Source organism: Macaca fascicularis, chromosome 17 (genome assembly GCF_037993035.2).
Source record: "Macaca fascicularis isolate 582-1 chromosome 17, T2T-MFA8v1.1".
NCBI classification, from domain to species: Eukaryota; Metazoa; Chordata; class Mammalia; order Primates; family Cercopithecidae; genus Macaca; species Macaca fascicularis.
In genome coordinates, this window is record NC_088391.1 from 9,912,306 (window position 1) to 9,927,498 (window position 15,193).

General features: G+C 46.4%; 1 protein-coding gene across 2 annotated transcripts in view; it reads right to left on the reverse strand.

Moving 5' to 3' along the window:
- The window catches only part of KATNAL1 (katanin catalytic subunit A1 like 1), a 244,990-nt gene that overhangs the window by 58,625 nt on the left and 171,172 nt on the right, over positions 1–15,193 (reverse strand). The window lies entirely within an intron of this gene.

A 15,193-nucleotide genomic window follows, 5' to 3' on the forward strand; every position in this document is an offset into this window, starting at 1 on the left:
GGAGCCATTAGTGACTCTGTGACCCTGTTCACCGAGTGCGTCCCCGCTCAGGTGCTGGCTGCTCGGCGCCGCGCCGTCCACCCCCGGCTGGGGCAGGCCGCGGGGCCCAAGCTGGTGGAAGCCCCTGTCGCTCGTCGCCTGGCTCTGCGCCAGGCCCCGTGCCCCTGGCTGCAGGCCGGCACCTCCCGAGCCGCAGCGCCCAGTCAGGGGAGCGCCCCAGCAGCAACCTGCAAACCTGAGTCAGCCCGCGGCGCGTGAGGCGCGCGCACTGCGTCCCCGCGCGGCCGTCGCAGCCAGGCGCTGGCCCGGAGCGCCGCGTCCGCAGACAGAAACCACGGCTCCCCCTGGCGGACACCCGTTCCCCAGCGCTGGGCTTTCCCCTTCCGTAGCAGAGGGGAAGTTTACAGCTGAAGATAGTGGACGGATTTTCCCAACAGAGGGCTTGGTGGCAGGATTCACACAGGTTTAAAGAATGAAAGAAAGGAGATGTGATAGAAAGGAAGAATGTTAAGGCCTGGAAAGTGCAGGCAGAGAATGTTATGCACCCGCATGTTGTGAACCCAATGGCAACGAAACACTTGTCTGCGGGGCAAATGTAGCCGCGTTGGCTCTTTCTCCTGCAACCACGGATACTTTGGCAAGGAATGAATGAGTTTTACATGCAATGTTTTCTTAAATATACTAAATACATAACAGTGACCTTCGCAAAGGCTTTTATCTGGAACAAGGAATGAATAAGGGTAATGAATAAGAAAGTTACATTAAAGCACCATGGAACACAGTTTGAGTAACTTTTAAAAACTTTAACGAAAACAAATGATAAGTAAAATGTCTTTATATGAACATCTGAAAAAAGCTTATAACTCTAAATGGCAACCTTAATCCAGCTGCTGTAGTCAGGCTGCTATAGCAAAATACCCTGACTGGTAGCTTATAAACAATAGAAATTTATTTTTCACAGTTCTTGGGGCTGGGAAGTCCCAGATCAAGGTGCCAGGTGATTCAGTGTCTGGGGAAAGCCTGCTGTCTGGTTCATAGATGGTGCCTCCTAGCTGTGTCCTTACCTGGGAGAAGGAGGAAGAGCGTTCCCTGGGATCTCTTCTATAAGGACACTAATCCCGTTCATCAGGGTGACCTAACCACTTCCCAAAGGCCCTGCCTGCTAATGCCATCACCTTGGGGTTCAGTTTTAACATGAATTTTGAGAGGACACAAACATTCAGACCTTAGCATCAGCCTTGTGTTTTACTCCCTGAATACAATATAAAAATGTGGAAATGCCTGGGAATTTTGGCCGTCTAAGTCAGACAGTTAGTCTTGTGACATGGACTCCCTCTTGTAGCTTACTCTGTGTGTGGACATCTGTTCTCTTGATTGAGCACAGAGTAGAATTTCACAGAGGCTGACGCAGCAGCAGTGATCATTCAGACATTTCTGAATGGAAGGCAAAAGGAGGAGGAGGAGGAGAAAGTGAATACCAATGGCTTACTTTGCAAAGTAAATTGACAGATCCTTTGTAGACCAAATCAGCAAGGTTGGGTTGTGTCCCTCTGGGCCTGGGTTTTCCAACTTTTGTAAAACCAGGAGAGGCAGAGAAGCTAAGACAGATGGTGGGTCTCCTGGGAGGTTCAGGGCCCAGCCGGCCTCAGAGGAAGTCTCTTCATTAGCACTTGGCAGCAGCAGCGTGGAGACTGTCCTCCACCCTTCCTGACAGCCACCGGCTTGGATGGCCCAGGCTTTCTTCCCATCACTCAGTTGTCAGAGCAACAGCTTCTGGAGGGAGCCAGCCCACGGCCCTGCCATTATGTTTACCTCATCCCAGTGGCAGCTGGGGGCAGGTAGGAGGAACAGAAACAGGTTGAAATGGATCCAGGGAGCAGAGATGGCTCACAAGTGCAGATAGGGAGTGATCTTCAATCTACGTAATTTGGATGAGAGACAGGATAGGCAAATGCTTTAGGCTTTGTGTTAAGCCTTTTAATTCAAGTCATCAAGTGTTTACAAGTGCTTTCTAATTAGAAAGGACAGGGAATAATTTGAAGACAAAGAATGAAGAAAAGAAGATAGTTTGCTACCCATATGTTGGTGAAAGAATAACTTTTCTTATCTAATTGGGCCAAACCAAACTAAACACCTAACACCAAAGACAGCAAGCAGTATCTGCATTATTATTTAGCAAATATTAAAGAGCTCTTGTGGCCAAACATTCTTAGTGGAAGGAGTGGAAGTCCCAGCATCTTTGTTTATATAAAGACATATGGAAGGATATTTTATAGTAGTGGTTCTCAAAGTGTGGTTCTCAGACCAACAGCAGCAGCAGCACCCGGGGACTTAGGTATACAAATTCTCAGGTTTTGCCCCAGAACTACTGAACCTGAAACTCTGAAGATGGGGCCTGGCGCCAGTGTTTTAGCAAACCCTCCAGGTGATTCCGATGCACTCTGAAGTCTGAGAACCACTACCCTTACCTTATCTTCCCTGGTGTGTCAAATTTAACTAGGTTTAAAAGTCAGAGTAGATCTAAAAGAATCAATTTAAAATAGGGCTTGGAATATAAGACATAAAGCTTGAAAAATACCAAATCATCACTCCCAACTTCTCTCCAGTGCAAGACGCCCTGCATGAATCAGCATGGAGACTATGAGAAGAGTCAGATAGGACAAAAGGGGAAGGGAATAGGTTCAATGGCACCCAGAGAGAGGCTTCCAATGATGTGCCACAGGGCTCTGCTCGCTGACTCAGGCTCACTAAACCTCTCCATGATCACTAAGACTAAACAAATACCAAATTTTAAAACTATGAATTTAATTAAGTTGACAGAAATCCCAACTGTTTGATAGGTCTGAGAAAATGTATTAGTCCATTTTCACACTGCTATAAAGAATACCTGAGACTGGGTAATTTGTAAACAAAAGAGGTTTCATTGACACACAGTTCTACAGGGCTGGAGAGGCCTCAGGAAACTTACAATCATGGTGGAAGCTAAAGGGGAAGCAGGGCACATGTTACATGGTGGCAAGTGAGAGAGAGAACACACGCAGGGGAAACTGTCACTATTAAACCATCAAATCTCATGAGAACCCCCTCACTCTCACAAGAACAGCATGGGGGAAACTGCCCCCATGATCCAATCACCTCCAACCAGGTGTATCCCTTGACACATGGGGATTACAATTCCAGATGAGATTTGGGTGGGGACACAGAGCCAAACCATATCAGAAGATATCAACAGAATTGGAACTGCAATTTGAAGCCAACAGTGTATCATTTATTTGAGATAACATATTGTCAGGACCAAGTAATCAACAGCACCAACACAAATGAATTAGGGTCTGTAAAGACAATATATTTAGTAAGCACCAATGCAAATGAATTAGGGTCTGTAAAGACAATATACTTAGTAAGCACCAATGCAAATGAATTAGGGTCTGTAAAGACAATATACTTAGTAAGCACCAATGCAAATGAATTAGGGTCTGTAAAGACAATATACTTAGTAAGCACCAATGCAAATGAATTAGGGTCTGTAAAGACAATATACTTAGTAAGCACCAATGCAAATGAATTGGGGTATGTAAAGACAATATACTTAGTAAGCACCAATGCAAATGAATTAGGGTCTGTAAAGACAATATACTTAGTAAGCACCAATACAAATGAATTGGGGTATGTCAAGACAATGTACTCAGTATAAAAGTCAACAATTTGATGTGACCACCAGAAACACTAATGAGATGCTAGGCTCTCTTACAGAAGTGTTGTCTCTTAAGGGGCATGTGGTAGACTGAAAAAAAAATCCCCTCCTCTCAACTAAAGATATCTAATCCCTGGAAGTGGGGAATGTTCCTTTATATGGAGAGAAGGGGAAGGAGGTCTTCACAAGTTGTGAAACTTCACAAGTTTGATTCATTATACTTAGTAAGCACCTAATTCATTTGCATTGGTGCTTACTAAGTATATTGTTAAGGATGTTAAGATGGGGAGATTATCCAGTTGGGTCCTAAACGCAATCATATGCATTCTTATACCAGAGAGGCAGAGGGTGATTTGACCACACACAAAAGAGAAGGAAATATAAAGACAGAGCAGAGGCCAGCATTTGCAGATGCTGGCCTCAAAGATCAGAGTGATGCAGTCAATGCATGTCAGCAGCCCCCAGAAGCGGGGAGAGGCAAGGAGCAGATGCTCTCCTGGAGCCTCTGGAGGGAGCACAGCCCTGGTTTGAGTTCAGTGATACTGATTTTGGAATTCTAGTCTCCAGAACTGTGAGAGAATAAATATCTGGTTTCTTGGGTTTTTTTTTTTTTTTTTTTCAGATAGTCTCGCTCCGACACCCAGGCTGGAGTGCAGTGGTTAGATCTCGGCTCACGGCAACCTCTGCCTCTCAGGCTCAAGCGATTCTCCTGCCTCAGCCTCCCGAGTAGCTGGGACTACAGGCACGTGCCACCATGCCCAGCTAATGTTTTGTATTTTTAGTAGAGACGGGGTTTCACCGTGTTAGCCAGGATGGTCTCGATTTCCTGACCTCGTGATCCGCCCGCCTCAGCCTCCCAAAGTGCTGGGATTACAGGCGTGAGCCACCGCGCCCGGACAATATCTGTTGTTTTAAGCCACTATGTTTGCAGGAAATTTGTTATAGCAGCACCAGGAAACTAACACGGGGAAAGATAAGAGAGTTCTGTTTCATTCTTCACTTGATCATACTGCGTTTGGTTCTGAGCAACACAATTTGGGAGATACATTTACCGAAAGAGGCATTATGAGTTTTCTGGATGGTCCCAACAGGAAAACTTAGGATTCCTAGTTGTAAGATGCAAGGTGACAAGTTTCAGCTTAAAATAAGGAAGCACTGTCTGGACGAAGAGGGAACAGACAGCCTCAGAAGACAGTGACTCCACCACGGCTGAAGGTATTCAAGCAGAGACTGTGCAGCCATTTGTTAAGAATGTGAATATTGTCAAGAGAATTCAAGCCCTGGGGCAGGGTGGATTCAATGCTGTGTAAGATTCTTTGAACCCAGATTCTGAGGCTGGGTGATTTTGCGGCCGTTCTCAGCTCTCACTGGAGCCGAGGCAGACAGGAAGAAAGAAGGCACACAAGGTTGTAAAAGTCTGAGCGTGCAATGATTAAACCCAGGCACGGATGTGGCTTTGGAGATGGAGAGGAAGGAATGCATTTTTAAAAAGGTTTTGGAAGCTTAAGTAATCAGTCTTTGGCAGCAGCTCGAATTTGGAGAGAGAGCATTTATGAGGTGCCTCCTAAGAGCACTGACCCAGGAGCCATGGGCAAAATAAATAAAATGGACAATGATCCCCAAGGAGAAAGCAGAGCACACTTGTAATCGTTAGGAAATAAGGTTCCAATCATGATTTTTAAAATATGGATAAAAGGGTAGAAACAAAGGGATCAAAGAAGGCTAGATTCATCAGTTTTTGGTTTTGTTTTTGAGGAAGCAGGCTTTGAAAGGTGGCCAAATCTAGTGAAGAGAAGAGCAAAAAGCACTTTGGAAACTGGAGAAAGTGTGACATTAGCGGAGGGATGCAGGAGGAGCATGAATATTTGGGGTGGAAGCATAACACATGTTGGTGAGGATTGTGTGGACAACAGTAGGGAAGGGTTTGTATCCTCATGGATAAAAGGCCCAGACTCAGAGACCAGGCTTGAAGCTAAAGCTGCAGGTCCAACCATGAGGAAGAGGTTGTGCAGGTGCAAAGCACACAACATGTGGTTGTTGTCACACTCAATCTGAATGCAGCTGCAATGTCCCAGAGAGGATCTTGGGGGCCTAGAGGTGGGGAAATGCTTCTTATACAAAACATTAGAAGTGCAAAGCATAAGGGAAAAGCTTAATGAATCTGAACACATCCCACTCAAAGGGTTCTATTCAAAGAAGAACAAGGTTATGAGACAGATGACAGATTGGGAGGAGACACTTGCAATGTCAAAAATAACTAGGAAACAGTATCTAAAATATGCAAGAACAGTGCAAATCAACAAAAATGATGGAAACCCCCTCTGCTCAAAAAACAAAGGCCCAGAAGAGGCAATTTGCAGGAGAGGAAACCCCCCCTGAGTAATAGGCATGTGAAGAGATGTTCAAACTCATTAGTAGAGAAATACAAATTAAATAGCAATGAGATATCACTTCTATTCACTCAACTGGCCAAAATCAGGAAGCTGGATAATGTCAAGTGGTGGCAGGGATGTAGGAATGTTGGAATTCTTGGGCCTTGCTCAGGGTTTGTAGACTGGTACAGCCAATTTGGAGAGCAATACTTCATCAAATTAAATGTACCTATCTTCTATTTCCCAACAATACCACCCCTGGACATGAATCGTAGAAAAATCCTTCCACACACCCTAAGGGACCATGCATGAAGAGACTCGCTGCAATTCTTTCTGTGGCAGTAGGTGTCGTCCATGGAGGTGGAGGAGCACAAGTGAAAAAGGTACACTCTGAAATATTTTATCAGAGTTGGGAGGAACAGACTACATACACACGCGGCAACATGAATGGAGCTTTGAAAGGATAGTGTTGAGTCAAGAAAGTGAGAAGTGATGAGCTAGAGGATGTTTGTGTGCCTTCAATGACATGTGCCTTTAAACACTTTGTTTTTGCTAGAACACATACTGATAACTACAAACATGGAACACATTAGAATGGTTGCCTATGAGGGACAGGAGAAAAGAAATGGGAAATGGAGGCCAATAAAATAAATGCCTGCCTGCATGAATGAATGAGATGGGGCTCTGAGGAGCCAATGATCCAGTGCATCATGAACTGAAGAGTGTGGTGAACCCAACCCTCTGCTTCTAAGAGCAAACTAAGCAGAACTCAAGTGCTACATCCATTGCCAAGGCAATTCTAGACCTGAGTGTTAAGTAGATGACTTATGAGCAGTAGTAAAGAAAGTGATACCATGAAGAGTCTATTATGGGTTATAAACATAAATATGACACAACATTTTGAATAAATTGTACAGAGCTACCAAACTAGAAGGTCAAGGAAGTTCGTTAGACATAGGATTGCATTTTTAGCAAAGCGTTGGCATGATCCCTGTGAAAAGGAGGACTACATGTGGGCAGAGTAAGTAGTACCAGATACAGAGTGAAGCAACTAAATCCAGTAAAGCTTTGTTCATGATTTTAATTCGTCTAGAGCTGTGACTCCTAAGAATGTTCAAGTTTGTAGTCTTTGAGAACCTTATACAAGTTTTGATCCCTCTTCCCAGAAACATAGACATTGGTATATGAAAAATTACATGCACAATATCTGGTGTGGTGGAGTATGAGCCCTTAGAACCACAGTTTTGGCCTCAAGCCAAAAACTGAGTTCAAGGACCAAGTTTGTAACCCAGCATAGCCAACATTAAGACTTGAATAAGAATTTCTAGGAGTAACATTTGTGTTTCTAAAATGTCTTCAGACTATCCTGATATGCATTCGTAGGCAAAGTAATAGGTCAAAATGTGCTGATCCAGAATCAGCTAAGGATCTTTCATGAAAAGACAATTTCCAGGCCTCATCACCGAAGGATTCTGCCATATTTTCCTCAAGTTGATGCAGGAGTGGGGACTAAGCTGAGCCCTTCCTTGGGATGTTCCTAGCCATAAGTAAATGGAGACGCAGTCCTAATCCCACCAGTGCCCCACTCAGATCCTTTGGCCACCCCGGGTGCCTGTCCCCCCAGCTGTCTCGGGGCTCATACCTGTGATTTCAAGAAGCCTGTCTTGGCTAGTGAGAGCCACTTTACCAGAGACTCCTGGGGGAATCCATGCCCCAGCCCCCCAAGGGATGGTGACTTAAAGACAGGTAGCCCAAGTTTGAGTTCTGGGTCCATCATTGACTAGCTCTGTGACTTTGGGCAGGCTACCTAGCTTCTCTGTGCTTGAATATCTTTGTCCATGAATTTGAGCTTCAGCTCTGGATAAACTGCTTTCATGATTCCTCTTCTCTTGGGTGTCCCCTAGCCTCAGGGGCAGGTAGTGGAACGTTCTATGGTCCAGCCCACAGGAAACAAGGGCAGCAGAGCTGGCTTCCTCACTAACTAGGCGTGGGACCATGGGAAATTCACTTCTGTTCTTTGGGCCTGAGTTTCCTCACCTCTAAAATTTAGGTGATTTAGACTAATGGTCTCTCAGCTTTGCGATTTATGAAATATGAATACAATATTCTTAAACTTTTTATAAGTCATGAACTATAAGCTCAGTTCAAAGAGCTTTTCTTGCTCCTGGACCATTTGAGAATAAGCAGCATAGCCGACCTGCTGAATATTTTCATGCATATTTCCTACAAACGAAGACTTGCATCTACATAGCCACGTGCCACCACCAGCATCAGGAAATTAATGTTGATGCATTAGAACCCCGGACCCCATTCAAGCCTCATCAATTGGCCCACTCTAGATAAAGGACCCAGCTCTGACTCACTTGGCAGGCCCTGTCTCCTTGGTCTCTTTCAGACTGGAACTGTTCCTCAGTCTTGTCTTTCAAGACCTCCACACATTGAAGATGACAGGCCAGTTATTTGGTATAATATCACTCATACTGGGTTTGTGTGACGTTTCCTTGTGATTGCATACAGGTTAGACATCTTCAGAAGAAATATCATAAATGCGATGCTGTGTTCTCATTGCATCCTATCAGGCGGCAGGAAATTTTGATTTGTCCTATTACTAATAATGTTCACTTTAATCACCTCATTAGATTGGCGTCAGTCATCTCCTCTGCAAGATCACCCATTTCCTCTTTGTTATAATCATTATTTTACAAGGAAGTATTTTTAAACTATACCAAGTTATAGTTTAAAAATAGCTTAACTACCAAATTATAGTGTCTAATATAATTGTGAGAAAGTCAATATCTGTTGTTTAAGCCACCAAGTCAGCAGTATGTTGTGATAGCAGCCCAAGGAGATGAATACATTATTTATTGATTGAAAAATGTGAGCTCCCACAAATGCCTCCAATTCTAATGCAACTGGAAATTCTAGTTTTCCCCCTTTCCCTAACAGTGAGAAGCTGGATTCCCATTAACCTTAATATATCCCGTCATTTGACCAATCTCCTTGTAGGTGGCCAATCCCCGTCCTCACCACCACGCACCCTGCACGCACCCTAGGCCTGTGGGGACACCAGCATCAGGCCCGCTTCCCTGGGGAGTTTCGTCCTCCTCTCCCTACTCCAATTCCCACCCCACCGAGGACACCCTTCTCAGTGCTTGGGCTCCAATAGCCCACCCCACGCGGGCCGCCCTCTGCCTGCAAGCCCTCCTTCATTGATTTGTGTGCTCCTAAGCTCACAAAGGAACCTACAACTATAAATAGCTTGAAAACTTAAATACATTTTAACTTTACCTCCTAATACTTCCTGCTTTAAAAATCCCAGCTCCTTCCACCTCCATGGCATCAGATGTTCAGAAATTCTCCTCCTCTGAAAGGACACATGAGGATGGGCAGGAAACCTGAACAAAGGCAGGCAGTCAGTCATCTCTCCCCTGTTGCCTCAGAACTGCAGCTCTGGGGTCCAGCATCCTCCTGGAGGTCTCCATGTAGACGGTTCATGAGTGCCATGACCAACGTGGCCAAGCTGAACTTGGCCATCCTTGTCTCTGTAAGTGGCACCACCATCCACTGGATGACTCACTCCGAAAATCCGAAGTTATTCTTGATTCTCCTCTCTCCCGATAGCCCTTTCCACATGGTATATATTGACTCAACCTCCCAAACATCCTCCAAGCCTTCTCCTCTGTCCATCTCCAGGCTCCTGATAGGGCCTAAGCCATCGTCATCCTCCATCGAACACCGACAGCCACGTTCTCCCTGGCTCCTGGGTCCCACCTGCCTCCCTGGGTGACCGTGTCATGGTTCGCAGCCATGCACCCCTTCCTTCTTGCTGAAAGGACTGTCCCTCTCGGCCTCATCCACTTTGGCCTGGGCCTTGGGACTTGGGACTTGCTTTGGCTGAGGGCGGGCAGGGCTCGTGGGCCTCTGTTCCTGGTTCCAACTGTGTCAGGAGCTCCCCCTTCAGCCTGGTCCTGGGGAGAGAAGGCAGCTAGAGTACAGCAGGGCCTTTGGCTCTCCAGAAATGTGAGCAAGAACTCACATGTGCACCATGGTAGGCTTTGGCAAACCTGGGGTCGTATCTTCCCATGGCAAAGCTTATTAATAAGTCCCCTAAAATCTATTCCCCACAGCAGCCACTAGTTATTGCTCAAAAAATAAATTCTGCCATGTCGTTCCCTTGTTTTGCACCCACTGTGGCTGCTGTGACTCTCTGAGTAAAAGTCCAGCCCTGAGGGCAGCTCAGGAAACCCCAGCCCTCCGCCTCCAGCCCTACCCTCTCCCCCACCCTTTACTCTCCCCTGGCACTCCCAGGTCTCAGTCTGGTCTGCCGTCCCGGCACTGGCTCTTCCTTTTGCCTGGGTTGAGCTGCTCCCACCCCACAGGACGGCTCGCCTCGTGATTTAGACCTCAGACGGAACAATGCTGCTCCAGAGAGGTGACTTGACCACCCGCCCGCACTGGGGCACCACCCAGGTACCGCACCAGCCTCTAGATCACGTGCAGTGCACTTGTTCAAACCGCTGGTGATTTCACGTCTCTGTGTATTTTACTTGTTTATCGTCTCCTCCTCTCACACTGGGAGTGCAGGGAACCATCTGTCTGGGCACTCACAGGTCTCCCTGGGCACAGAGTAGAGCCTGGCATGCACCCAGCACTGAGTAGATGATATACGCATGGACAGTGTGCAGCCAGGGCATTGAAAGCAGTAATGCTTTCCCTGGGTGAGGTACAGAGATGGCCTTTGAAGGAAAGACCAGTGAGACGGAAGTCTGGAGACCAGATGGGAACAAGGAACACCAGCCTGTGCGAGGTGTGGAGGCATCGCAGGAAGACCCTCGGAGGAGCTGTCAGGAGACAAGATTCTGGTCCAGCTCTGAGATGTGACCTGAGTGCCCACTTCTCTGGGCCCCAGTTGTCCTCTCATGAAACCATGGGGTGTTTTGGAAAGGATCTCTAAAGCTCTATCTGGTTTTGTGATGCTTGAGTGTTTTACACGCAGGGCAACCATCTTTGGAGACAGACCCAAGTCAGGGTCTGGTGAGGAAGTAGCTGAAAGTCGTTCACGGTCGGTTCACTCTTTCAGCAGAGAGAACAAAAGTGCAAGCCCCTGAAGAGGTGTGGCTGAGAGGCTGGAGTCGGTCTGTTTACTCCTGGGGTACTGAGGACCCTCGTTGGTGCTGCAGGTGGAAGCGAGAGGACCTGGGGCTAAGCTCACTCACTTCCTGAGACAGGAGGATAAGCAGGGCACTCTTCTGAGCATCAATATTTTTATCTATCAAATAGATCTAACACTGCCAATTTACAGGGATTTTGCAGAGATTAAATAAGATAACATAACAAGAAGTGCTAACATGCATTGAGTGCTTAGTCTGAGCCAGGCACTGTGCTGTTATTTACATGTCTTATTTAATTCTTATGACAATCCCATAACATTGGCACTACTGTTATCTGTACGTTTAGATGAGGAAATGGAGGCATGGAGTGCGTAGGCAACTTGTCCAAGGCCCTTCATTCAGTGACTCATAATCTGCATGACTTCTGTCACTCACCCCACCTAAGTAGTAAATGCACCTGCTTCTCCATTCACATGTGTAGCAAGTCCAGCAGCACCTGGCACAGAATAGACACTCAATAAATCATGAATTTCCATCCTCATGTCCACTAATTTCAGCAGTGCATTAGCTTGGTCCTCTGGAGAATGTTTTTGTGCCTTCTGCAAATTAATGCTGGTACCTAACTTCTTTGGAGAGTCACTTTGCCCTGAGCACTCTCTCTCTCTCTCTCTCTCTCTCTCTTTCTCTCTCTCTGTCTCTGTCTCTCTCTCTCTTTCTCTTTCTGTGTGTGTATGTATGTGTGTGTATTGAACTTCTAGGGTTCTCTGCTGCCAGTCACTTCTCCCACCCCTAGGTATTGCACAAGGAGAGTGAAGTGTTTGCTTTGTGAATGCAGTTTGGAAAAGCACTGTAGATGGATAAAAGGTGCTGAGCGATGTGAGTCATTCTCATAGGCTTGGCAAGGATACTTCGGAACAAAGGGAGGCCCTGGGCAGAACAATAAAAACATCTTCTGAAGCTCTCAGAAGTGCTTCTTGCTTGGGAGTCTGTGGGTTGCATTGTACAGCATGTTCCCGGAGGTCAGGAATTGGAAGGATCTGGTAACATACAACAATTCTAATTGTCTATTTTAAAAAGTAATGTTGGGAGAATCAAGGACAGGAATATAAGCAAATAACTTAGCTGAAAGATTTTATTGGTTATTTCAAAAATGCATTATCCAAAATTTTTCCTTTTTCAATTTTAAAGAAAGTTAAAACCTTTTCCCAAAAGAAAAAAAAAAGTGTATTTTTTTTTTCATTATTTCTTTTCCCAGACCTTCACATGTAATTGATAGATGTGGGAGCTTGGAGAATTGTGGAAATCACCCAGTTGAATCCGTTCCTATTACAGTGAGAGACCTGAGGCCTGGCAATGTTAAGGTTTGGCCAAAGGCACACAGTGAGAGCAAAGGAATCCAGTCTCTAAATGTATTGCACCAGAGCCTCTCATGGTTTGAAGCATTTTAAAGACCAAATTAGCGTAAACCCCGAAAATGCATGTCTGTTTTGCAAGCTGCCCACCCTCGGTGCTTGAATTCACCCCGCCTAGGATTCTTGGAAGCGCTCACAGAGCCTGTCCATCTCTGAGGAGTGTTGAGTGTTCGTGGAAGTCCTCTTTTTATTGATCAGAATGTGACTGATCTTGTGCGGCTTCTACCCGTATCGATGCCACTGTATTTGTCTGCTGCTGGAACTTAGAGAACTGGAATCTAGTGCTTCCATGAGTCCTACCCTACGTCTGGACTAAAGGCCTAGCCTGCAAGAGGCAATGGAGAGCACACCGATTTAACTCCAAGCTCAAAGATAGGTGCCTGCACACTGCCCTATTGATCGTGACCTCCAGAAACAATGTCATCTGAGCTTATCCCTAAGTTTTCACTCTGGATGACATTTTTCTAAGCCCAGGGCGAGGGCGCAGGAGGAGGATTCTCCCTGGCCTCCCTGTCCCTGCTTTTCCAGGCAGTATTGTCAGTCCCACAGCTCCTAATGGTGTTCCCAAAACAGAGCTCTGCGAAGATCTCTTCCCGCATGGCCACAAGCTACAAAGCTACCCAACCCATAAACCACAGCCAGCCAAAGGCTGACGATGCACCCAAGAGCTTCTGTGCTGCACCAAAGCTCCAGAGCTGCTCGCCAGGTCTTGACACTTTATGCTTTCAAGGCTAGATCAGAGCCCTGTTAGAGGCTCGGGCCTCACAGATCTTTTCCAGACAGCAAAGCTGACGAGCCAGAGTTGACAAACGGGTGGCAGCCAGCTGCCAGGCACACAGAGAAGCAAAACCAGGCGGAAGGGCTGGGAATCATGAGGAGGAAAGAGGTTGTCATTAAAGAGACCTTATCTTAAAGAAGTCAGTAACAGCTACCATTTATTAACTACTGGATGCCAGTCTCTGTGCTAAGCATTTTATGTAAGTTATTTCATTAAATTGCAATAAATCTGCACTAGAACCTAATAAGAAGGCTATTGCCATTCTGCTTTACAGAGGAGGACCTGAGGCACAAGGAGGATGAATCATTAGCGAGGTCACATCATTAGTAAGTGGCTGAGATAGAAGTCAAACCTAGACTTACTCCAAATGAAGACTCTTTCCAACCACTACTCCATTGGGCTACTTCCTGTGTAGATCCCCCTGAAGCTGAGGGAGGGGGCCCCTCCCTCCTCCCGCTCCCTGGCACCAACATGGTTTGGGAGCCCCAAAGTGCCTTCAGCATTCAGCCACCTCTGAATGTCAGATGCTGCTGCAGGTTGGGATTCCATTTATGGCAGCAAAATGCCAAGCCCAATGGAAGATCCAACTCATTCCTTCTCTCAACACCATTGATAATCATTGGACATCATTTACGGAGGTGACCTCCACCTTTAGAAATGCCACACCTGGGCTCGATGTGGTGGCTCACGCCTATATTCCCAGCACTTTGGGAGGCCGAGGCGGGCGGATTGCCTGAGCTCAGAAGTTTGAGAGCAGCCCGAGCAACACAGTGAAACCCGTCTCTACTAAAAAATACAAAAAGTTAGCCGGGCATGGTGGTGCGCAGCTGTATTCCCAGCTGCTCAAAAGGCTGAGGCAGGAGAATCGCTTGAATCAATCCGGGAGGTGGAGGTTGCAGTGAGCCGAGATGGCGCCACCGCACTCCAGTCTGGGTGACAGTGAGACTCTGTCTCAAATAAATAAAACAAATAAATACCACACCTGATGGTCACCACCACCTGATGTTCTGCATTGTACCTCAATTTTACAGAAGAGGAATTAGGCTCAGAGAAGCTAAAGAAGTGGCCTGGGTCCCAGCTAGCAAACAGCAAAGCCACGATTTGGACAGAAGCCTGTGTGACTCCAAACCCCACGCTCTTTTCACTGTGATGCACAGCTCATACTGAGCTGGGTGATGGGAAAGGAGCTCTCTCCGTGGACTTCCAGGACACCTTCAAAGCTCAGGTTGCTCTGTTTGCAGACGCAACTTTGCAGGGACAAGCTGTGTCTTTACTCACACTAGCTCGGCACAGGTTCTGAGCACCTTTTGTAATGGAAGTTATTTAACATGATCTCAACAAAATGAAGATATTGAAAACCTGGATGTGAATTCTGAAATCAAGAAATTATCCCATGTTCTCCAAGACCTTGCAGCCCTTGTGGCCATGCTAGGCACATGGACCCAAACCTTGAAAGAGGCTGTTGTCAAAAGACAAGATGTTGGCCAGGCGTGGTGGCTCACACCTGTAATCCCAGCACTCTGGGAGGCTGAGGCGGGTGATCACCTGAGGTCAGGAGTTTGAGACCAACCTGACCAACATGGTGAAACCTCGTCTCTACCAAGAAATACAAAAATTAGCCAGCCAGCATGGTAGCAGGCGCCTGTAATCCCAGCTACTCGGGAGGCTGAGGCAGGAGAACGGCTTGAATCCAGGAGACGGAGTCTGTGGAGGCTTCAGTGAGCCCAGATTGTGCCACTGCACTCCAGCTTGGCGAGACAGAGCGAGACCCTGTCTCAAAAATAAAATAAAATTAAATTAAAAAGTCTAGTTGTTTACCAAACTCA